General features: G+C 35.9%; 1 long non-coding RNA gene across 1 annotated transcript in view; it reads left to right on the top strand.

The window, feature by feature from the left end:
* The window catches only part of LOC149078299 (uncharacterized), a 115188-nt gene that overhangs the window by 23398 nt on the left and 65402 nt on the right, over window positions 1-26388 (top strand). The window contains exon 2 of the long non-coding RNA XR_016193927.1: window positions 2943-3018. This is a non-coding gene — a long non-coding RNA (uncharacterized LOC149078299). The remainder of the gene's footprint in view (window positions 1-2942; window positions 3019-26388) is intronic.

Below are 26388 nucleotides of genomic sequence, written 5' to 3'. Positions count from 1 at the left end.
TGGGAAAATTTAGAGGAGACCTTCATCCAGCAGTGGATTGAAAATGGTTGTTGATGATGAATAGGATTTTAACATGGGGCTACGATCTTTGGGCAAAATCACTATTACGCCACTAAAAGATGAGGCGGGACTCAAGAGGCAAGGTGTTGAAATGCTTTAGTAGAGAATATAACTTCCATTAAAGGTAATAAATTGGTTATTATGCATAATCACCAATCGTCTCCGCAAGCATCATAAATGTATCACTCTTATCGGTGGTTACGCATAAAACCCGTTGGTAAGTATGACAACACTAAAAAAACATTCATTTTTACGGGTAATTATACATAATACAAACGTACTTGGTTAATTCGATAAATAGTTCAGATTTTACGTTTTAGCGGTGATTATGCATTATTCCCTAGTGTAATTGATGGATTTGATGAAGGTGAAAAACATTCACAAATGAGTCTAGTGTGTTCAGAATCATTTTTAGAACTCATTTCAGAATCAGAGAAAGAAATAATTCTGAAATTACTGGAAAAAAATTATTATTCCAGAATTAATTATAGAAATTATTTCATAACTAAAGAGAAAATTTATAATTAATTAAAGAAACGATTAAAAAAATTCAAAATTGGTGATAAAAATTTTGAAAATTCATATGTAATGAAAAAGAAATGCTTTCAGAATAAAACAAAAAAAAGCTTTTTATAATTTTAGAATCTCTGTCTATCTCAAGTCAGTGTTGGTCAATCCGACGCCACTATACTTCAGTCCGTCTGAATTTGTAGATTCTCTTACGTTTATATATATCACAGTATGAGTAAAGGGGGCCTCATGAAAAATTTTAATTTGGCCCGCAACGTCGAGGAGGCCTGATGTAAACTAAGTCCGGATATATTTCTAAACCTAGACTCATGTATTAAAATACAAAAAATACAAAAAAAAAAAAAAATAAGCAGTCGGTTCTTCATTGCATTCATAAACTAGGGTGACATTCATCTATACTAATATATTTCCAATTCCCCGTTTTGATATGAAAATTCGATGATCACCCTTTTCTTTGATCCTATCAAAAAATGTGAAAAAAAATCTGAAAAGGAATGAACGATAGGTAACTTTCTGACGATAGAAACTCAAAAATGAATGTATTAGAGAGCTTATATTGCATTTCAATACATCAAAATACATCATTATTAACATAGGCTTGAATCCACGTTGGACGCAGCCCAACCAAGAGAACAACCAAGTTTTCAAAATGGATTTATTACAATGGAATCACATCCAGACAATCAGGGAACTCACAGAGAGATAAAAGGAATACGAATTACCCTTGTGTATGCCCTTTATTGAATTTGAGAAAGCGTTTGATTCTGTCTTCACATTTGCTGTTGTTAAAGCTCTAGCTGAAATTGGGGTAGAGAAAACTTATATCAATGTCATTAAGAAAATACTATATGACAAAGCAACTGCAACCATTAGTTTGGATAAAGGAAAAGAAAGGATTAAACTCTTGGAAAAGGAGTCCGGATAGGGTGATACTATCTCGCCAAAGCTCTTTACCGCTGTTTTAGAAGAAGGATTCAGTGAACTGGATCGGGATGAGAAAGGAATTAAAATAAATTAGGAATTTTTGTTAAACATTTGTGTTTTTTCCGATGACATTGTTATTACCAACAGTAATCCAGACGAGCTAGAAGAAATGATACAAGAACCTGCGAAGGTAAGTATTCAGGCGGGTCAAGTCTATCGGTATCTTCTAGAACTTATATATTGTATTTTTATTAAAATAAATTCAATTTTCGTGCAAATAAGTTTCGTTTTGTTAACATTTCTTACTTTTTATCCCCTTCAGACCCAAGCATTCATTTTTTGTCATTTTCAAAATGTTATTTGCATTTTGTTACTCAAAAAAGACATCAAAAACATAAATGCCAGCAAATCTTTATTTTTCAACTTTTTTCCCTTCAAATTTCCAATTATTTGTAAAGAAAATAATTCAAATTGTTCAAATTTTTCAGTCAACATGATGCAGGATATATTCATCATCAAATACAATTTTGCCCAGAATTTTATTGCTAAATTTTATGCAATAAATCACACTTTTCCCGGAGTCACTGTCTCCTGGAAGCCATCTTATAGACCCCCCTGAAATTTCAACTTTAAGTGCTGCCCTCTGATGAAAGCCCTCAAAGTTCATATCACCATTTTTCAAACTAAAAACTTACACAATCCTTCAAGTATGGACTCGACTGAATGAAGTCAAAAGAGAAAAATTATTCAGTGAGAAAAAGCAACCCACATATTTGTGGCACCATGGTCTAAAAGGGTTAAATGAACTTTAATATGTTTGAGGCACCCTGTAGATATATAAAAGCATGCATTTTTTCTGCAAACAAAGATCGCAAACTGAATTTTTAAATTCCAATGAAGAAAAAAAATCTGTTTACGTAGAAACCATAAATTTTATGGGTCTCACAGAGAATTATCAGTATAAAATATTAACTTGTGTTTATCCGCAGTATTTCCTGGAGAATCATCATCATCATTCGGAAGAGAGAGTGGGCAACATGAAGTCGGGGGGGGGGGGGGGGCAAGTGAAATGGAATTACCGTCTCCTCTCTCAATACTATAAATCCTCTCAAAGATATATAAATTCTACGTGTCGTTTGCTCTCAACTGTGAAAGGGATTAAAGACTTTGGACAAGACTAATCCCATGTTGAATGGGATCGCCTTTCCAATTTGGCCATGTTATGTGTTGTGTTTTGTTCACTACTTTTTTATTTATCCGCCCGTTTCCGTCATTATAAATTTTTTCTTCTTCTTGTAATGTCGTATATTTTTCCTCTTAAACTTTGATAAGAAGTAAGTAATAAAAAAAATATATTCTCTCAATTGACTTTTTTTGTAACTTGAAGTTTGACATTTTTTTTCCCTTTCAAATTAATTTGTATATAGGAGGAAAAAAAGGTGAAAACTCAAGCTTAAGTAAATGAGAAGAGATCATTTTATGTAGCGGTTTGAACATTTTGATGTGAGTAATTTATATATTTTCTTATAACCTTTTTTTTAGTAATACGTAATTCTTTCTTATAAACCTTGATATTCTACCAATGGTTCAACATACGTGAAATTACCTTGACGTGTGGTAAAGTTTGTCAAACAATGGTCATTCTGTGAACATGAGGGCTAATTACACCGTGACCTTCAGTTTATTGCCGATTCCGAACGGCAATAAACCTTTCCGAACCTTTTATTATGTAAATGGTACAAATGGCCGGACATTTCGAAATGAAGACGTTGACTATGCACCATCGCGAATACCTCGAGGCCCGCAAAAAACCTATGATTTGCGACCTCTTACCTGGCTGAAGGACGATCAAGCGCTATATGACTGTAATCTAATCGTAGATGGACGGTTTCTACAAATTATCATATTGATAAATTAACTATTTATTCTAGTGATTACACCAAGATTTTATTCAATTCTATGTCGACAACACAGATTCAACATTTAATTTCATGAAAACCAACTCATTTTTATTTTATTCAATCTTTATTACAAAACAGATCGTGAGAATCCAGATTGAATTTTTCTTTTATGTTGATAATTTAATCTTTTTGTTGCCATGTTGCTCTTGCTATTTAATAAAGTTTACAGATACACCCATGCTTTCGAAACGCTTTGAAATCTTCCCCTGAGATGTGAGGCGGGGTGTGTCCGGTCCTTCAATGCTTAATGTCAGAATTGTGATTGTTTCGCGTTTTTTGCTGCCAGTGCCATCTGTCTCCCATATTTTGAAGTAAAGTTGGTAAATGCTTCAGTTTCATGTCATGTCAGTATCGCGTTGTATGTCTGTCTGTTCTCTTTGAAGAGAATGAGAGACTTTTTTGAATGAGACATGAGCCGGTTCGCATTCATGTTACTGAAATTGACTGCATTCCCCCTTTTTAAAATTTTACAGAAAAATATTCCCATCAGCAGTTCTATCACTGAGCACTCTTATGCTGAAATTTTTTCCACGGAGCTTGAACAAACTTTTACATTTCAAACAAAGCAAAAAGGAAAAACAACCCTCTATCGTAGGAGTGGTTGACCTTTGCGGGATACAGAGTATATACGAGAGAAAAATCAAGTCAAATATCCGACTAGGGAAAGAGAACACTTGGAATGTAATAAAATAGCTTGGGACTAGTTGTATCTCTTCAGCCGGGGGACAAAATTAATTCCGGAAAGGCTCCAACAACAGAACAATCACTGGACTTGGTAAAGTCACTTTTTTTTTTTACTATTTTTCTGTTCAGTTTGCCGTCATTTATCCCTTTGCCGTTTTCCTTTCATTGCGATGTTATTCTCGTATGTAGCAGGAAATAGTTATGACTTATATTCTTTCCTGTCTCTCTTATTATTCTTTTTATATGTATTCTTGACTCTGTCCAAGTAAATGTTTTCATAGATGATGATGATGGTGATGGGTACTTTCTCGGGATGGGCAGCATTCCAAAATAAGTTTTCTTGATGACATCACGTAATCTTTCTTTGAATTCCTCTTACTCCAATATGATGCTGCTCCTTTTCTTTTCTTTTATTCTGTCTTCTTGCAAAAAAAGAAAGAAAAGAATAAGGAAGGTAGAATGTTAAGTAATCAATAAATATGGCGTTCTTCTTCTTATTATTTTTTCTATTATTATTTTGCCTCTCTTTCTTTGTCACTTTTTGGTTGGTAATAGCCTTAGTGATTGACCTCGTTTGTCTGAAAGAAAAGAAAAGAATCTTTTTTTCCCTTCTATTTCCACTTGATCTATCTTTCGCGTATTATTATCATTATTATTATTACTGCTATACTTTTTGCCTAGGATTTTTTATTTTGTTAGTTCGTATTTAGCCGGACATTATCGAGCCGATGATGACGGTGATGACTTCAGTTGGCTCGGGTCCTCGAGATGAAATTGCAAATTCAACTGCACGTAATAATTTATTAATGAATGACGATATAACGAGAATCATTATTCAAAGGGAAATCGACGTCTTTATGACATTCGGATTTCATGTTTTATATAGCAATTTAAGTTTAAGTTCGCTGTTGGATTAATTTATGAATAATTTAGGTATCCTGTCTATTCTATAGATGAAAGAAATGTCCATTCCACACACAGTTTCGTTATTTGCTTGGTAAGGATTGATCGGTTCATTTCAAAAAATTCAAGTCCTACATGAGAAAGTGTATCGTATTTTTAAGGTGTTTCTGTTTGATGACCTTTTAAATAGTAACGAATATAATAAAATTGTCCATCGATTTCTTAAGCTCTGAAGCTTCTTTCGTTATTAGTAAGAATGATCTGAATGAAATGAGCAAAAATGGTTTCCCGGCCTTAACAATAACTTTTGGAATGTTTAATTTGGTTACCGTGATTTCCTAACAATGCGTTTCAGATATGAGCATGCCTTTACAATGGTTTGCCACTTTTTTAATTTTGTCAGTATTCTGCATGATTGTTCAAATACAAATACAAATACAACGCCACAACAGACAAAATGCCCAACGAGGTGGCTGTTTGCACTTGTGATGGTTTATCACTTTTTCAAACCTCTCAGTAATTGAAGAAAACCCGGGCAGCGCCTGGTATTACAGCTAGTAGATGATATACCTGATTCATAACAATAGAATTTTTATTCACGTACATTTTCACATTCAAGTTTGATTAATAAAGTATGCAAATATCTCTTTTCTGCCGATGAATTAATAGTTTTCTGTGAACTTTTCTTCGATGAATTGTATTCGGTGAATTGCTGTCAGTGAGTTTGAATTAATTGTTTTCAGTTATTTTGAATTAATTTCTTTCGTGGATTTGAACTATTTTAGGTGAATTTTCCATCGATAAATTGTTTGTTTTCTGTGAGTTTGATTTGATTGTTTTCAGTGAATTTTAATTAATTGTTTTCGGTGAATTTTAATTAACCGTTTTCGGTGGGTATGAATTATTTTTTCGGTGAACTTTCGGTTGATGAATTAACTGTTTTCAGTGAGTTTGAATTAATTTCTTTCGATGGATTTGGATTTTTTTCGGCGAACTTTCCTTCAACGATTTGTTTTCAGTGAGTTTGAATTAGTTGTTTTTTTTTAGATTTAAATTGATTGTTTTTTATTAGATTTAAATTGATTGTTTTTTATTAGATTTAAATTGATTGTTTTTTTAGTTTTAAATTGATCGTTTTCGATGAATTTAAATTAATTTTTTTTTCAGTGAACTTTCCGTGGATGAATTGATTAATTTCGGTGAATGTTTCATCAATGAATCAATTACTTTTTGTGAATTTACAGGAAACGTATGATGATATGAACGTATTGATCTATAGTTTATGTAACTGTAGCCTACATATACATATGTTAGTAAATTAGAGATTTTTATTTACGTTTAAATTCAGTTATATCCACCCTTAAATAGTCATTAAAGAACTTAGAAGCTGAAATTTCTTATTTTCAGAGCTGATTTAGATGTTGGTAGATTCATTAATTTTCTTCATTAAATAGATTGATAATAATTCTATAGATACCAGTAACAATTTTACTTTTGCTTTTTTTTTTCTAGTATGTTGTATTCAAATTATACGCACAACACTATCCAATCAATCATCTATAAATAAATTATCTACGGAATTTGATTCCTTATTCATTACGTTTCACAAAACACGCAAAAAATTGTGGATGAAAAACCACTCTTTATTGAAATTTTATTCCCCAAGTTCTCTTTTGTTGCATTGTGTGTGTCTCCTATTTTCTTATTCTTGGGAACAAAAGTTCTAAAAAAGGATCCACAGGGAAAAAGGTATTTAGTTCCAAGATATTGTCGTTTTCTTTTCACTGCGTTGATCGAATATTTCTTTTGTGTGTGTGTGTGTGTGTGTGGAGTGTTCCCCCTCCACCAATTCCCCAACCTGAATTGAATTTCTTTTATACGAATATTTAAATAAGACAGGTGGATTTTTTAGATGGTGGAAGGAAAAAACACCGAAAAAAATTATTTCTGACTATTATACAGGATTCAGCCTTTTTTTTAGCTGCATATCTTTAATTAATGTAGAAGAATTACCAAAAGGACGTGAAACGAATACGCAGTCAAACTCGGTAATAACGACACCTCGGCCATAACGTCAGTAATTGGCAGTCCTCCGGAGTTAGTCTCATAAAGAATGAGACTAAGATATGTTAACGAATCTTTCTTACATTGATGAAAATGAACCACCCCGGATATAACGAATAATTTTTCGTTACTCTTGTTTCCGTTTCAATGACGTTTTCCCAAGTAATTCTTGAACTTAGAGCCGATCACTTTCAGAAAATGTTCGCGAATTATTCTGCTTATACTTGACGCAGAAAAAAAAATTACATTTTTATACTTTATTATATAATATATATTATATAGTATATACTTAGTATTTACTCTATGACAACATGACATCAATGTACGTAATCGAATAAAAATTAATTCAAAATAAAGGAAACCGTTTAGTTCAAGTAAAAGAATGGAGATTTCATTGACTCAATCTCCTTTTACATTAAATTTTGAATTCAAAATTATTTAAGATTTAATTTAAAATAAGATTGAGTTGACGAAATCTTACACTTTTGCTTCATTTCGTGACGGAACAGTTTCCTTTCGTTTGAATGAATTTTTATTTGATTACGTACATTGATAATATGCTAGTTTATTTTTAAGCTTACGTACATACATATATAGCATATAGAAACGTCCTCTCCACTTGTCAATACAAGATTCATCGAAAGACTGGTTATTTGTGGAGATGAAGATTACAAGGAAGAAAATTCATCACTGCCCCCACGGGGACTCGAACCCCGGTCTCCCGCTTGCCGGACGAGTGCTCTACCATCTAAGCTATGGAAGCAGATAGAATATTTCAACCTTGGAGCGTATATATATGTTGAAAGGCACCGTACATGAACGGCGTCAACAATCAACTAATAGCTCGTGAATGACAAAGGCCAACCAGATAGCCATATGCATATAGAAACGTCCTCTCCACTTCTCAATACAAGATTCATCGAAAGACTGGTTATTTGTGGAGATGAAGATTACGGCAAGCGAGAGACCGGGGTTCGAGTCCCCGTGGGGGCAGTGATAAATTTTGTTCCTTGTAATCTTCATCTCCACAAATAACTAGTCTTTCGATGAATCTTGTATACATATATAGGCCTATTTATATAGTGGGATAAAAATATAAGAGAAATGAAGAGGTAGTGAAAAAGTATCTTTTCACTAATTCTTTTTTGTATTACTAATATACATTTTTTTAAATTTGCAATATATTAAGTATAAAACTTTATAGTGTCATAGGATAGCATTATTAATGAAATGTGTAAAAATTTTAAATAAATCAATGGTGACAGTGGGAAAAATAAAATCACATAAATAAAGTCACATAAAATCACTGGACGAACAGTGTTTTTAATGATATTTCCACTGCAGCATTAGCGAAATCCAATCTTGATAGAATAGAAGTTCTGGAATATGATCTGTTTTGAAAATTTGTTGCTGTCTATATTGTGAATCAATTGCACGCATCGGATCGTCCAAAACTCTGCATGCTTTCTTAAAGTAAGGCATTCTTATTTCTCCCGTTTCATACTTGATTTTCATTCATTTCATATTTTTCTCTTTCTTCTTGTCTAAATAATATTTAACATTATTTTACTGGTTATTATATGAATTGTGGCAACCAATGCAAAACACGAGCCCTTTTGATTTTCTATTCTTTTTTACTTGATAGAAAATAAAGTCACCAATCATGCCCCACAGGTAATATCTCATTTGCAAATTAATTTATTTCTGTGTACATAAAATTGGTTTTCTGTCTGTGTGTGTATGTTCTCTGTACAAATCTACAATTTTAAATCGATCGTTGCCGAATTTTGCATACATATACAAAACAGGGCCCGGATTGAAAAATAGGCTACTTTAAAAGTTTCTCAGAGCAGGGGCCAAAAACCGTCGGGCACAATGGTTCCTGGGACTCAACAAATACTTTCGGAACGTTTACTTCGGTTACCGTGGTTCCCTAGCGATGCGCTTCAGACGTGCATCTGCCTTTACAATGGTTTGTCACTTCTTTAATGCTGCCATTATTAATTATGTGTATAATAGTTTATTCCTTTTTATAATGGTCTGCCATTTTTTGTCAATCCTCCCAGTAACCGAAGAAAACCCGGACAGCTCCGAGTATTATAACTAGTTTTATTATAAAAATAAACTATTGAATTTGAAAAAATAAACAAATAAAAATAGGCTACATTCACAGCGCTTCAAAAATTTGACCGAAATAAACCCAATAGTGACTGGCTAATGAAAAGAATGTGTCTCGTGGTGTCATGGATAAAGTAGAGATTTCCTTTGTAAAAATTAGTGCCAAGATGAGTTTAAAACTTATTTCAGCCGCTGCACACTCCTATCATAAAATACAGGATGTTTCAAAAATAATCACCCGATTTGACATGCGTATATTACGAAAAATATTGAACACATAGACACTTGAGATTAATTTTATATTACATGGCTAATCAAAGTTTTTTTACAAACCAAATAAAAAGTGCTCAATATTTCCACCATGGGATGCACGGCATATGTCTATATACGGTATTCAAATTCGTCCCAAACTTTTGCGAGCATGTTTGCACCCACTACTGCTGTTATGCGTATCTTCAGTTCGGCTAATGTAGCTGGAAGGGGGAGGCGCATAAACGTAGTCTTTTATAAACCCCTACAAGAAGAAATCGCACACTGTGAGGTCCGGTAATCTTGGAGGCCAGTGATGTTCAACTGAATCGTCAGGTGTCCGCGCGGCCGATCCATCGTTTAGGAATGCGATTGTTAAAAAATTCTCGAACATCTAAGCTCCAGTTTGGTGGTGCCCCGTTCTGATGGGAAATGAAGTCATCCGAATCGGTTTCCAACTGTGGGAAAAGCCAATCTTGACAAACACTGAAGTGGCGGCCGAAGGAAGAGCGTTATTCGTCGGCAACTGCGTGAAACTCGAGATTTCCCTCTTTCTACCTATAAATTATTCGATCGAAACGAATGAAAAGCTGAATAGTTATGTTATTATTTTTTTTTTAATCGGATGATTATTTTTGAAAGACCCTGTATTTTGAAAATTTGCATCTTTCTCTTTCTCTCTCCTATTGAAGTCGCCTTCCATTTTGTGCAGGGTTATTCACAGCAGTCATGCAGAAAAGTCATGAGAAAATTCTCAAACTTTGTGGATGACTTAATGGAGCGATGAGAATTTCTTTCGGGGGGGGGGGGGAGGGATACTAGTTTTTGTGGGCCCCACTCGTGGTCTGCAGGCGATGTGCGTCCCTGCACCTGCCCATGTTTCCCCATATCTTTCTATTGATATATCATTTCATGTACAACAAGTGGGGAAGTGTGTGTGTGTGGGGGGGGGGGATGAAGTTGTATGAGGGATGCTGCTGTGGCTGGCTTGTGGCTTGGTGTGGGGGGTTTGCTGGTTTGAATGTCATCTGAAATTTTCCAACGTGGCCCACGTCTCCTGAGACGGACCAGCTTATATCCCCTAGTGGGACAGAGTGGGGTCACGGTTGGTCTGGTGGTGCGGGGGATAGTTCTAAATTTCGTATTACTTTGAAAATGTAGTATACGTATAAATGTTTTTCGATGTCACGCACCAGCTGCACCCTGAAACATTCGCGGGGATCTTGTTTTCAATGTGCTTGCTACTCACAATGATTAAGTTGACGAGATCGCACATCGAGTTTGCAATCACACACGCTCGACTGTGGAACACGCCATCGTGTGATTTCACATGGTAGCTGAAAATGACGGCCGTCATGTGAAATATGTTTTGCTGTAAAAAAAGAATTTACAAAAGCAGAAAGTGTGACTAAATATGCAATATATTAATAAAAAGCCCTCCGACGCCAATTTTCGGAACTAATTTTGTTTTTCGCTGTAAGAAATACTCATCCCTTTACTAAGTCATCCACAAAATTTCACACTTTTCTGATGACTGATTTTGGCTACAGGCAGCTTTGAAATATGGTTCTGTAATTATGGATATCCTGTATATATGAAGGGATTAAAGAAAATCTGTTTCCAACATAGAAAAAAAAATTATGTTATATATATATATATAATTTTTTTTTGGGGAGGGGGAAAGAATTCATCATTCACGCGTAATATTAACCATTGAAAAAAAACGAATTTTTTCCCGTCTTAACCATAACACACACTGCTTCAAACCAAAATTCTACGAGGATCGAGTAAAATGATCCTGAAACGATCGCATCGCATTTCGGGGGGGGGACACCTTCATCCCACGCTTTGATCGGTCAGGCGTTTTAACAAATTCGATTCGCATCAGCACTTGCTTCAACAGATTTTCCGATATTTTTCCTCTCACTCACTTCCTCCTGAAAATTTCCGTAGCCCATACCGCGCCATACATTGCCCGGAATATAGATAGTCGGTTGGGAAATGGAGAGAAGTAAAGGATCCATGCATTGGGAACATACGCATGATTGCATTATTCAGGTTCAAGCTGCTTCGAAGAGGATATAGGGAGACATCCTACATAGACGAGATAGAGTGTGAGTTAGAGGGGCACAAAATGCGTGGCAAAGAGAGCTTCTTCTTTTACCCTCTCAAGAGTCTCTCTCACGTTTCCGCTTTTATGGACATTACACTTCGGTTTTCCGCTACTTATAGTTTCGCAGATTTCGCTGGTGTTTTACGAATCGATCTTTTCGCACTCTTTTACAAATGGAGACAGGGAGAGACACGCGAGACAAAGAGCTCAGATGGAGAGAGAGAGCTCTTCTCTCCGAAATACCGATTAAAATGCAATAGTTCAAGGGAAATGGGAGACGGGCACACAGTGTGCAATTTCGGAACACATTAAGGAATTTTCATCATGTTGCGGTCGAAGCTCGATCCTATCACGATATTCATATCCAAGATTTCTCCAGAGACATATACATAAAATTCGATAATGGATACAAATATTCCAGCAGTACATATATTTCGATATTTATTTACGTATGGAAAACTCCATAGATGGCGTTCAAGATGATGAAAAATTAATAAATATTAAATATATGTTTGTAAGTTTTTTTAAGCAAAAAAAAAAAAAATAATAATAATTTGTTTTTCTAATCTCATTTTCTTTCAACGTATTACAATAATAGTATTCAAGTCTATTCAAATAAAGGAATTTATTTTTGTAGTTATCTGGTCTCTATGTCCATGAAATATTCTGTATTCAGATTTAGCCTTAATGTCCCATAAAGATGTTCGGTATTTGGATTCATACTTCGTGTCCTTGAATTTTTCGATATTCAGATTCGATCTTCTTGTGCATAAAATGTTCAGTATTCAGATTTAGCTTTCATGTCCATGAAATGTTCGGTATTGAGATTTAGCTTTCATGTCCCATAAAAATGTTCGGTATTCAGATTTGCCTTAATGTCCAATAAAAATGTTCGGTATTCAGATTTGCCTTAATGTCCCATAAAAATGTTCGGTATTCAGATTCGTACTTCATGTCCTTGAACTGCTCGGTATTCAGATTCGTACTTCATGTCCTTGAATTGCTCGGTATTCAGATTCGTACTTCATGTCCTTGAATTGCTCGGTATTCAGATTCGTACTTCATGTCCTTGAATTGCTCGGTATTCAGATTCGTATTTCATGTCCTTGAATTGCTCGGTATTTAGATTTATCCTGTTTACATCTTTCCGCACACTTTTACAAATGGAGACATGGCCGGACGCGAAACAAAGAGCTCAGATGGAGAGAGAGAGCTTTTTTCTCCGCGCGAAAAGCGATTAAAATGCAATAGTTCATGGGAAATGGGAGACGAGTACAGTGCGCAATTTCAGAACGCATTAAGGAATTTTCATAATATTCCGGTCGAAGCTCGATCGTATCACGATATTCATATCCGAAATTTCTCCAGAGACATATGCATAAAATTCGATAATGGATACAAAGATTCAAACGGTACATATTTCGATATTTATTTACATATGAAATACTTTACTGATGGCGTTCAGGATGAAAAATTAAAAAACATATTAAATATTTATTTCCATTTCGAAGTTTCCTTTAGCGAAAACTGAATAAATAATTTATTTTTCTGGCTAAAAGAATTTTCCAAGTGAAAATTTTTTCTCTGGAATTTTTCGGAAGTTGATTAGATTTTAATAATCTCAAGAGATTATCTTAACTGCGTAAAAATTTTCTGTTTGGGTGACGAATTTTGTATCTCATGAATAACTAAAGGTAAATATTACTAGAAAATAGATACGAAGTGAAAATGTTTTTTAAATAAGTGCGAGATTTTTCTATTTGGATATGCAATTACAAACGTCCATGTGGAAATTGCGAATTCGAACTAATCGGATTTTCTTGAAACAAGCGGTGTGGTGAAAATATTGTTTTCTTTTCAGGAAGCCAATCTCTTTTATTAAGGCAATAACACTCGGGAATAAAATCTTTCAAATATTCATGTATATTATTAGGCTTCTGAGTTTTGAATGAATTTTCCAATTTACGATGCTATAAATGCGGTATGTATATATAAACAACTGACCACAAATGTTTCGGCCATAGGTTGCCAATTATTGAGTTGTAGCATTCATGTGCATAGAACGTTCGAATTCAGTTTAGACTTGATGAGCACAAAATGTTGGGATTCAATTTAGACTTGATGAGCACAAAATGTTGGGATTCAATTTAGACTTGATGACGATAAAATGTTGGGATTCAGTTTAGACTTCGTGAGCATGAACCATTTAGATTAGAGTTTATGAGCATGAAACGTACTTTTGGCTCCATGGCCTCACACACTGGAGCAGAGCCCCTAGGCTAGAATCTTTGGCAGACCCCCAAGCCAGACGTTTCACGGGCTCTTATATAATGAATTCACAGCATGAAAAAAGAATGATGGTGATCATCTCGGACCCCGGGGCTGGAGCCTTGTTAGCCGTCATCATGGCCGTCTCAGCATCATGAGTTGTCTAACAAAGTGATGTTCTGGCTCCCTCATAATTATTTGGAAGCAACAGCTTACACATATGCATACTGACTCTCGAAAATCACAGTCTCATATCGCCTATGAGGCTCCCAATGCCATAATGGGCCATAATGGCCATAATGGGCCCCATGGGTCAAGATGGTCTTGGTTATACGAACAGCTGTGCTGGATTCTAAAAGTATTCATATTTTTTCATGCTATATTTCACTTAAAAGTTTATCTCTTCGGAGTTCTCTGTGGCACCTTCACCACTTTTCGTGGCTGCGTTTTCATCTGATTTTCATCCGTGGCCCTCATTAGAATCTCCCAGGATACAAGGGGGGTATATATCCCCAGGTTGAGAACCACTGGCCTGGAAACCAAAAAAGGTTAAACACCAAGAGTTGCTCTATAATCATTTCTCTAAGGATTCACCATTGTATCAATTTTTCGTAACACTGACCTCTATCTTAAACGGTTCTTGACAATACCAATATCGAAGTTACAATCAAAATCACGTAAACTTTAGATTTCTTTTTCCAAAAAACAAAAAAAACCCAGAAAAAAAGGCTAACGATGAATCAATGGCGTATATCGTAAAGCGTACTTAAAAATTGGAAGCTAAGCTGCTATTTCCTGTGGTCGATAACTTTAAAAGAAAAAAGAAACAGGTCTAAGGAATAAAACCCCTTCCCAATTTTATGGTTTACCTTAGAAGCCACGATACAAGGCTCAAAACTCTAAGGAAAAAACCCGTTTTTTTTTTCTTTCCGCCATGTCTTGAAGGAGGTATTTAGAAAATGTCTTTTTTTTTTCTTTTTTCTGTTCCAGTCCAATATTTCACACAAAAACTTTCCATTTTGTTGGGCCCCCCCCCTCCTTCTCTCTCATGTTCTTCCTTTTCTTAAATGATTGGATCCATGTCACGTAATCCCTTTGTTCCTAGAGAGAGAAGAAGAGGAGGAAGACTTTAAGTAAATCCCTTAAGACTCAGGATGACTCGTTTTTTTTTTACGAGTACCGCTGCCATTCAAACTCCAACGTTTTTCGGAGATGGATTTTAACCAAAAGAAAAAAAGAAAATGAATTCGATCCAAAATTCAGAGCTATCGATCGAGACCGAAATACTTCCCGCGAACGACGATTTTAAAACAACCCAGACACGTCAGAATTATTTTTTTGGGGGGTCGGCTAAATTGCTGAACATTGCTGTCCGCGGAATAATAAGCAATACTGTAGAGCCTCTCGATAACGGACCAAAAATTTTGTTCTCTAACGGGGAGTGTCCGCTAATATTGAAGTACGATATACAATGGAATCTCGTTAGTTTTTATTCAACTTTTACGTTTATACAACGTTTGGCTTCAGTCGCAATTGGTCCTATACAAAATTCAAATGTTATTGATTTAGCTCGTGAGCCATAATCAAGGTGGCAAAAATAAAAGTGCCAGTACATCCAAAAATAATGAATAAAATACAGGAATGTTTGAATAAAGTACCACGTGCTGAGGTAATATTAAAAAAAATAAAAATAAAATAAATAGATAGAAAAACTCATTTCTGACTATTTGCAGACAGACAGAGAGAGAGAAAGAATAATACAATTATATATATATATATATATATATATATATATATATATATATATATATATATATATATATATATATATATATATATATATATATATATATATATTACAACACATACAAGTGTATATACATACATCTACATGCGCAAATTCATCTCGGTACGATTCAGTGCGACGATCTCGAACATCCGATTTCAGATTCGAAATCATCTTTTTCCTCAAAAATCACAATCCCATACGAAATGTTACTGTGAAAGTGGTACACACCGGTGGATATGCATAATCACTAATCGTCTCGATAAAGAAAGTTTTATTAATAACTTAAATTTCGCTGCATTTATCACTTTTACCGGTGATTATGCATAATTCCCAGAAAAAATTGGAAAGTCTGATAAATGTGGAAAAAATTTATAACCTTTAAACTTTCTTCTCTTCATTAAACCAATTAGTTATTTTTACCCGTACATGATACGTGCACTACACATATTTTACAATAAAAAATTAATTAAAATAAGTGTAAAGAAGATAAAAACACATTAATAACAACGTTAACAGACTTGTAATGTTGGATTTCTTCACACGTATCATTAGCAAAACCAAAAAAAAAAAATTACCATTCGAATTCACCATCTTGGAGCATAGTTATGCCAAGTTGATTAAGCAATTAATTGACGATTTATCATATTTACCAATGTGAAAATTATGAAACTAATTCATAGTCAAACACATTGACTGGGCGCAGGGAATCCCGTAATATAAGTTTAATTGTATAGAGAGATAGACAGATACAACCGTACAGCATGGCCGCGTAAACAAGACTGATAGTTGCCACTCATATCAAAAGTAAATTGTACAAGATAAACAAAACAGAAGAGTTGCCATTCTGTAAACCAGCAGAATATAAAACTTCAACACTCCCACCAATTCTATGGTTTACAGGTAATATATATAAAACAAACATTGTCAAAAATATATATATATAATCATGAAATTTTCACATTGAGCATATTTCGCAATTTTTCAAACCTCTCTTTTGGAAGGCGTTTGGTGAAAATATCGGCTATTTTATCAACTGATTTAACATATTTCACACAGATGGATTTATCCTCGTATTTTTCTCTTATGAAATGGTACCTAACATCTATGTGTTTGGTTCGTTTATGAAATACCGGGTTTTTGATGAGTTTTATGGCACTTTGGTTATCAATGCACAAGGGTACTCCATCGGCATTAATAATTTCACCAAAATCCTTGAGAAGTTGAGTTAACCACAGAGTTTCTTTCACAGCTGTCGAAGCAGAGATGTATTCTGCTTCTGTGGTTGATGTAGACACAACTGACTGTTTTTGGGTAGCCCATGTCACAGCTCCATCGCTAATCTTGAACACATATCCTGATGTCGATTTTCGAGTGTCCACATCATTCGCAAAGTCAGCGTCGGAATAACCAACCAAGGTTGATTCATCACAGCTCTGTTGTGTATACTCTATTCCGTACGATGATGTACCTTTCAGATATCTGAAGATTCTTTTGACGGCATTCCAATGACACAATCCAGGGTTTTCTTGGTACCTGCTCACGATATTAATGGCAAACATTATGTCGGGACGAGTAGTGATAGCTAGAAACATTAATGTCCCAACGGCTTCACGGTAAGGTACTGAACCTCTCTCAAGTGGTGTTGAGCCTGCAGAGATTATAGCATTGGGATCCGCAGGAACGCTGACAGGATTTGCATTCTCAAGAGAGAATCGTTTCAGCATTCTATGAATATAACTTTTCGAATGGATGAAGATGGAATTTTTCTTCTCAATGAACTCTATACCAACGAAAAGTCCCTTTTCACACACCACAGCTTCAAAAGTGTTCTTCAGATTATTGACGATTTCGATGAAGATGTCTTCATTTTCACAAAATAGTAAACCGTCATCTACGTAAAGGGCTAGTAACACAGTCTTTAATTTGAATGTCCCAAAATAAACTGAAGAATCTGCAACTGATTGTACGAAACCATAACTTTTTAGAAAGTCTGAGAATTTCTTGTTCCAACATCTTGAAGCTTGTTTCAGACCGTACAAAGATTTCTTTAGTTTGCACACCTTGTTGTCATCGCTTGTTAATCCCGGAGGTGACTCAAGATATATTTCTTCCTCTATTTCACCATGGAGAAAAGCGGTTTTTATGTCAAATTGCATTATCTTGAGATTGCGTTGGACAGCAATAGCAAACAGAACCCTTATCGTGTCGTACCTTGAAGTTGGTGAATAGGTTTCTGAGTAATCAATTCCTTCAATCTGCGAAAAGCCTTTTGCACACAGCCTTGCTTTAAACTTCTTAATTTTTCCATCTGGGAAATATTTAATTTTGAATACCCATTTTGAACCTACAGTCCTTTTGCCATCTGGTAGATTGACAAAGTCAAAAACTTCATTCTTCTCAAGAGCATCGATTTCTTCCTTAATCGCTTTCTTCCATTCCTGTGGCTGAGGAGAACACATCGCCTCTTCATATGAAACAGGTGTTTCAATTTCTGTCATATTCGCTTCGAAGTAAGAAGGAGACTTTATTGTAGATCGATCTCGAAGATTGCACCTATGGGTTTTTCTTCCAGGACCAGGATTCTTAGATTCGCGATCAGACATATCATCTTGCATATCTTCATCACAGTACGGGCTTATATCATTGTTTTCATCCGCAATGACATGTACCTTGGATGTTGAGGGAAGCATCTTCACATCATGGACTTCATTGAACTTGACATTTCTCGACACTTTCACAGTTCTTTTATTCGGATCGAATAATCGATACTTGTTCGAGTCTCTATCATATCCCACGAAAATCATCTTTTTACTTTTGGGTTCCAGTTTTTTTCTTTGAGAGTCCGTAACGTGCATGAACGCTTCGCTTCCAAAAATCTTGAGATGATTCAGGCAATTTTTCTTTCCAGTCCAAAGTTCATATGGGGTAGAATTTGGATATTGACTTGTTGGTGTTCTGTTCAGAATATATACTGCAGTATTCACTGCTTCTGCCCACAAGTATTTAGGTAGCTGTTTTGCGTACAGCATTGATCTGGCACTTTCAACAATTGTTCTCATGTCTCTTTCTGCACGACCGTTTTGTTCGGGTGTGTATGGTGCCGTTGTTTCCATCAAGATGCCTTTACGACCAAGGAAATTGTTGAACTCGTTATTGATAAATTCAGTTCCATTGTCAGTTCTGACTGCTTTGACAACATGTTGAAATTTGTTTTCACAGAGATGAACAAATTTTCTGAACTGTTCAAACGCATCACTTTTGTGTTTTACGAAAGCAACTGAACGATAGCCTGTGAAATCATCCTTAAAAAGAATGAAATAATTTGATCCTCCCACCGATTGAACAGACATCGGTCCACAAAGATCACAATGAATTATTTCACCTGGGATAGTCAATTTATGTTCCCTTCTTGTGAAAGATAGCTTATGTTGCTTTCCATACTGACAAGCCTCACAAAAGAATTTTTCGGCATCAGAAAAATTAATGTTTTCTTTCAAAATATTTCGTTCACATAGCTTTTTAAGAGCCTTCATATTCATGTGACCAGTCCTTTCATGCCATAATTGCAAGTCGTTGTTACTTGTAATATTTACCTCATCACTAAATATGACTTTGAAAAGCATTTTATACAAATTATTTGCAGTGCGAATACCTTCAGCAATTAATCTATTGTCATTATAAATTTTCACATAGTGATTTTTTTTAATTATCTTCATGTTCCTGGAAGCCAGTACACCTTCCGACAATAAATTTCTTTTTAGACCAGGGACATATAATACTTCATGGATCTCCCCATTATTCCATGTACCATTCACGAATTTCTTAATCAAAACCTTACCTTTACCAAGAACGGGTAATTCAGTGTTGTTGCCGAGCTTAATTTGACCATCTGCCTCTTGATAATCACTAAGACACTTTTTAATACACGTCATGTGAGCAGATGCGCCACTGTCAAGAATCCACTCATTTTCACCTGATTGAAGAGCACTGGAGACACTTTCAGCACTGAGCAAATCATGATTCACATCGGTAAAATTGGACGCACCATCATTTTCAGACGAACGACGATTGAAGTCGTGCTTTCGTTGTTTACATTCGAAGGCATAGTGCCCTTTCCTTCGGCAAAAATAACAGATCACTTTCGACTTGTCGAGACGCTTTTCGGATTTTTCATGACTCTGAAAATTTTTGTTTTTCGACGAATAGTACTTCTTCGGCTTAGAAACTGAGACACACGCAGTTTCACTCTGTTCGTTGCGCGAAATCGAAAGCTCTTCATCGATGAGACGTGCCGTTAGATTGGCGACCGTTTGCTTATTTGAATCCATAGACAACCAGGCTTGACGAAAGTTTCTGTATTTTGTCGGCAAAGTACTTAGAATTTTCGTTGTGATTGTAACATCACTCACCTCTTCACCGGCGTCCGTGATTTGACGAGCGAGGTTTTCAACTTTCGCTATATACTCCACAGCTGACTCGCTGCTTCCCATTTTCAGCTGATGAAATCTGTCCAGCAATAACATTTTGTTGAAGGCGGACTTTTGCTGATAAATCGAGTCTAGTTTGTCAATCATTTCTTTCGAGGAACGACAGTTCTGCACAAGGGATATCTGGGTCATCTCCATCGCCGAGGTGATAACAAACATCGCTGTTGCGTCAGCTTTCTCCCATCGTGCGAGGGCAGGACCTACATTCGGTTTAGCATTCTCGCCTACAACCACGTCGTAGACTCCTTTAGCTTTCAACGCACAGTTCACCAAGAACTTCCATTGGGAATAATTCGAGCCGTCGAATTTGTTGATTGACGAAATCTCAACTGCAGCCATCGTGGTAGTCGAAACGTAAACCAACGGATTCGGAAACTAGAACTTGTTCACAAAGAACATAAATCCCTCAAAACTTACAATTAACTTGTCAACAGGGGCTGGGGACATAACCTGTGAAAATTATGAAACTAATTCATAGTCAAACACATTGACTGGGCGCAGGGAATCCCGTAATATAAGTTTAATTGTATAGAGAGATAGACAGATACAACCGTACAGCATGGCCGCGTAAACAAGACTGATAGTTGCCACTCATATCAAAAGTAAATTGTACAAGATAAACAAAACAGAAGAGTTGCCATTCTGTAAACCAGCAGAATATAAAACTTCAACAACCAACACCAGCTTGAGATTAAACATGATCTTAGTTGAATATGATAAATTCTCGGTTAATGACCAAAAATTAATAAATTAGAGTTTGGAAAAAAAAATTAGTTTGCCAGATTTTACGGTCGGCTATCGATAGTGTCAGCGAACGGGGAGTGAAATACATTAAAGCACTGTTCCACTGGAGTGGGGATCAGAAAAGTGTCCGTTAACGGGGAGTGTCCATTACGGGAGGATATAATGTCACGTTTAATAATATATTGAACGTGACATTATTACACGCTGTACACTAATACAGCACACTAGTGTGTATTAGTAGTACACTACTACTACTAATACAGCACACATGAACCTCGTCTATATTCCCTTATGGAGCCTCTCCAGCAAAAATTCCAGGACGCAAGGGGGACATGTGGCCCTCATGTTGAGAACCACTACAATAGAGCACATTGATTGTTTAAAATCTAATAATTTCGAGCAAATCCATTTAGTAATAGTAAAGTATAAAAATTTTTTCATCGTGAATAAATATATTTATAAGTGTATTTTATGGTGGTATACTAACAACGTCAATTCACAGAAGAGATGCCAACAATATCACAAATTTGGTGGCTGATGATAATGCTGCCTCTCGATATAACGATAACCTCCCTACAACGGTATATTTTCTTAGTTCTCGGAGTACATCTAGGTTTCACTGTATATAGAGATTTCATACTGACATATTTTGATCATTATTGAAAACTAGAAATTTTCTAGCATCCATAAAGTAAATGTATCCTCACCCCTATCGTATGATATGCACTGTACCTCGGTATTTGATTGCTGTTTGTGTGTGCATCAATCCATAATTACTAGTCAAACATAATAAAGAAAATTCCATAATACGATTCCGTTAAGGATCTCAAAATTAATTATGATGTAAATTAATTATAATCCCACGAGAATCGGTTTCAGTTGCAGTCATTTATCTGGTAGCGATTTAAGGTTTATTATACTCATACTCTTTGCTAAGTTGATTAGCATTCGGATTCCTGTTTATGTTTTATATTAGTTCAATGATTAATGGAGAATGAGCATGAGCGGCGACGGATCTTGAGTTATTGGTTTAATATTTATTTTCTTGGACGTGCCGTGGTTAATTAAAACCGATTCGTAGATATTTACCGTGTTTATGCAATTGTAGAATTATTTGGCTAAGAGACGTTCGGAGATATTCTTTGATTATAATTATCATAAATGTCAGAATAAAAGTACGTAATATTGATGGTCAAAACAAGAACTTTGATCGGCACTTCTTTCAATAAGGAGATACGGTTTGATTTTATTACATGGCACTTGAACAACTTGACTTGGTCATCATTTAATTTCCACGTACATTAATGCCACGAAAGCAACACTAGAGGATTGGTTTTACATTTACAGGGGGATTCTAAATTGATGAGGCAAATTTTAAAAAGTGATATAAGACACCTAAACAAGCATTTTTGGTCATAGAATGTGCGGTCGAATCGCAATAGCAAAGGTGGTATGGGGGTGTTTTTGGAGAGAGCGCAACAGCACTCTTTACCAAAAAACAAATATATTTTTCTAATAGATTTGATCTCAACCATTCGAGGGTGCATATGCACTTTCGGATTGGATTGGAGGTTGTTTTTTATTGGGGCAAGGACGATCAAGGTGATGCTGCACCAAGCAATGATTCATGCTTGAGAGATATGATCGAAGTGTTCAAAATTTTCAATGGGATGGATAGGATGGACCATGAACTTTTAGTACACCGCCAATCGACTGCTTTTACAAGGGGACACCAGTATCGATTGGTGAGGGACAATGCAAGATTATGGTGTCGCAGGGAATTTTTCTCCAATAGGGTTGTTAATAAATGGAATAGCTTACCCCCGGAGGTAGTAAATTGTAACACAATTGACACGTTTAAAAAGAAATACGATAAACATGTTGGGGTAAATCGAGAAGCTATCCATTCTTAGAATAAGACAACCATAAGTATTCTTTATGGGCATTGTATAATATTTTATCATGTGTATATATTGTTTGTAATTTGTGTTAATTGCATTTTTAATTGGGTTGCTGTATTTTTGAAACATATGACAACCATATTTTTATGGGCATCTTTTTATCAGCCACCTCGTTGGGCATTTTGCCTGTTGTGGCGTTGTATTTGTATTTGTATTTGTATTCAGTTGTACAATGACTTGTGGTAGAATTTGCGTAACCCAGGTTCCACCATGAGAGAGAAGTCCTACTACATTGCAATAACATTTTCTTTCTTTCAAACCGTGCACAACTGCTGTCTATCGCGCGCATGGGCAATTTACTACTTAAGTCCCGTTCACATGTGCAAATATTGCGGTAGCATTGGGAGTTCTAGCACAAGCACCTCCACACTTGTCCGACTCTTTTCTAGTGTCGGATTTGATTGGATAGTTAGTATCACGTGATCAATGACGTCTGATTAAGGATTTCCTTTCTAGTTTTGGCTGTTCTTCGTAGTTATGACGATTTTATTTATATTTTTGACATTATCAGCCAATCAGAATAAGGCTACTGTGACGTTATAGAAACATCACCGTATGTGTAAAGTGTACCTCCTGCTGTTACGTTTGGCAACTTATCGCCAAACACCAGCGTCTATTAACGATTTCGCTTTTATTTTGTCATTACGTCTCGTTTGCTCACACGATAATAAATTACAATGATATAATTTAACTATAATACTATAACGATCATAATAATAATGATATATATTACATAATAATAATTATATTGACATGCAATAAATACAGTGGCTTGCCGAAACACAATTTCTATGTTTGGTTTTCTAATGAATCTATCAGCATTATCAATCGATAAATGATAGCAGGGCCCAGCTTCGCTGGGCGCTCGCTTCGCGAGCCGTTACTATTGTCAACTTGATGCAACTGAACCACATTTTGATTAAATCAGAAAAAAAAAAAAACATTTGTTAGTGATTCAATAAACGATAACTTATTATACGGGGGTGGCCCCCCCGTTCCCCCTGTATCGCCAAGTTCGCTGTTTGGGAGACCCCCCCCCCCCCCATTTCCGTGCATCTGACAATTTGTGGTGAATTATAATATAATAAATCATGTTTATCCCGTGCAACGGTTAAAAGAAAAAAATTAAATGTGATAAGAAATTAAACTTTTCAAACGAAGATGCTAGAAAAAAAAAAAATTGGATTTTTATGAAGGGACTCGAACTCATAACCTTCGCTTTAAGCGTCCCGTGAACTTTCCACTGCATCAATCCTGGTTGCCGAACTGAAGTTAAATTTAAAATATCCTTTATTAAATGTCGCTAGGAAATATGGTGGCGCCAAATGGATCAAAAGTTACGGTAGCCTCGCGGTCTACTGTGACGTTTCTATGACGTCACAGTTGCTTGAAAAAAAAAATTGCGCCAAAGCCACATGCAAAAGGTTACAAGGAAGAAAATCCTGATTTTACGTCTATGATCACGCACGTCCAATCAAATTCGACACTAGAACAGAGTCGGACAAGGATTGAGGCGCTTTTGTTCTAGCACCCGCTTGACGACATTTTTCCTTGAAAAGGAAAGAAATGGGGAGCAGTCACGGGTGAAAATTCTTGAAGCAGGTTTTAAACTCGATTTTTCTATTTCCCATGTGAACGGGGCTTGAGTGTGATGTGCCGGGAGTGTGAATGTGTGTACACAACGGTCGGAGTGTGTATATTGTGCCTTGTCTGATTTTTCGTGTAATTATTAAATTAGTATACCGTTCTAGGCCTGTTGCTCTATGTGGCGAGCCTTTTTAACGGGGAGATCGGCTCGCGTTCGCATCTCGAAGTTGGGAAGACAGAGGAGAGTTCGTGAGAGACGGGAGCCATGTAATTGGTTCACCGTATCCAATCCATTCGATCAGAAATGTAATGTTTAAGTTACACCGTATTTCATTGCAAAAATGAGCCGTGATCATATATATCAATACTTCACTATGATGTTAGAGCAACATGAACCCTCGGATTGAATTTGGGTTCATATTGGAACGGGACACGCCAAACAATGACAAGTATTACAATGACCTGTGGTAGAATTTGCGTTACCCAGGTTGCACCATGAGAAGACCTAGCACCTTACGATACCCTACACCCATGAATGGCGGATAGGACTTATCGCAGCAAATCCGTCAGGAAGATACATTGCTTTTGGTGAAGTGCTGTTATGCACTCTCCAGGAACACTCTCTACCGATTTTGCTATTGCGATTCGACAGCACATTCTACGACAAAAAATGCTTGTTTAGGAGTCTGAGTCTTGTATAAACTCTTCAAGTTTGTCTCATGAATTTAGCGTCAACCTGTATAAAACGATCTAAGGAAAATTCATTGACAACAATTCACTGGCGGAAAATTGATTGCTATGCAATTTACCGATGGGAAAAATCACCGATAACAGTTCTTGGGGAGTGAGTGGCCGATTGGTTGAGCTAGTGAATTAGTTAGTGGGTGAGTGAGTGACCATATAAGTGATCGAGTGAATGAACGAGTAATTGTTTGATTGATTGAATGAGTGAACCAGTGAATAGCTGAGTGAGCGATTGAGTGAGCCAGTGACCAAGTGCGTGGGCAACCATATGAGGAATCAAGTGAGTAAGCGAAGGAGTGTGGCCGCATGAGGGGCTCACCTGCCCTCTCACTTGATCATTCGTTGACCTGTTCACTCATTCATTTGCTAAAACCTGCTCGCTCCCTTCTCACCTGCACACTTTCATCTCTTCACTCACCTACTCTCTCATTTGCTCTCTTTCTCTCCGTGCCTCCCTCACTCACCTGCCCATTGACTAACTCATTTTTTGACGTGCTCACTCACTAACTCCCTGACTCACTTGATCATCCACTAACTCACTATGTCACTTTAATGATGAATTAATTGTTTGTCGGTGGATATTCCCAGCGATGAATTTTCTGCACACGATAAAAAACCGTAAGAAAATTGTTTTTACTCGAAAAACGATTATATATGTATTCGAATTCTAATGAGATCCTTATATTTACACACGTGTTCTATTCTAAATTGTAAATTTTCTTGTTTCCTGAATGTGCACAATTTTCCGCATTCTCGAGGTTTCACGGAAAAATAGCGATATGAACAAAAGCTTAATTTTCACCAGAATAATAGAAATCGTGATATTTACGGTTTGAGAGGAGAAAAATATTTGCCGAATAACTCTCTTTATAACAACAAAACGGTCTATTTTTATTGAACTGTGAAATCGAGCCAAACAATAGCACAATCCGTTCTTTGAAAATTTTATTTAATTTATTTGAAAAACTAATGAAATAAATAGAACTCGATAACTATCCAATCACGAAGGGTCTTCACAACGGAGAGATTTGTAAAGATATTCTTTCTACACTTCAATTGTAGATTGGAATTTCGTGAATAAATGCATATGTAACTACGCTATGAAAATGATAATTTAGGAGACAATAAGCTCTGCGTAAATGAAGAACTTCATTAGTTCGAAGAAAAATAACTGTTTTCTTCTATTCGTGTGAATAATAAT

The sequence above is a fragment of the Pholcus phalangioides genome, unplaced genomic scaffold, assembly GCF_987345545.1.
Source record: "Pholcus phalangioides strain wild (caught in Gottingen) unplaced genomic scaffold, Ppha-v1.0 ptg000014l_1, whole genome shotgun sequence".
NCBI lineage: Eukaryota > Metazoa > Arthropoda > Arachnida > Araneae > Pholcidae > Pholcus > Pholcus phalangioides.
The sequence above is the reverse complement of the archived record's forward strand: the minus strand, read 5'-3'. Positions and strand labels throughout refer to the sequence as shown.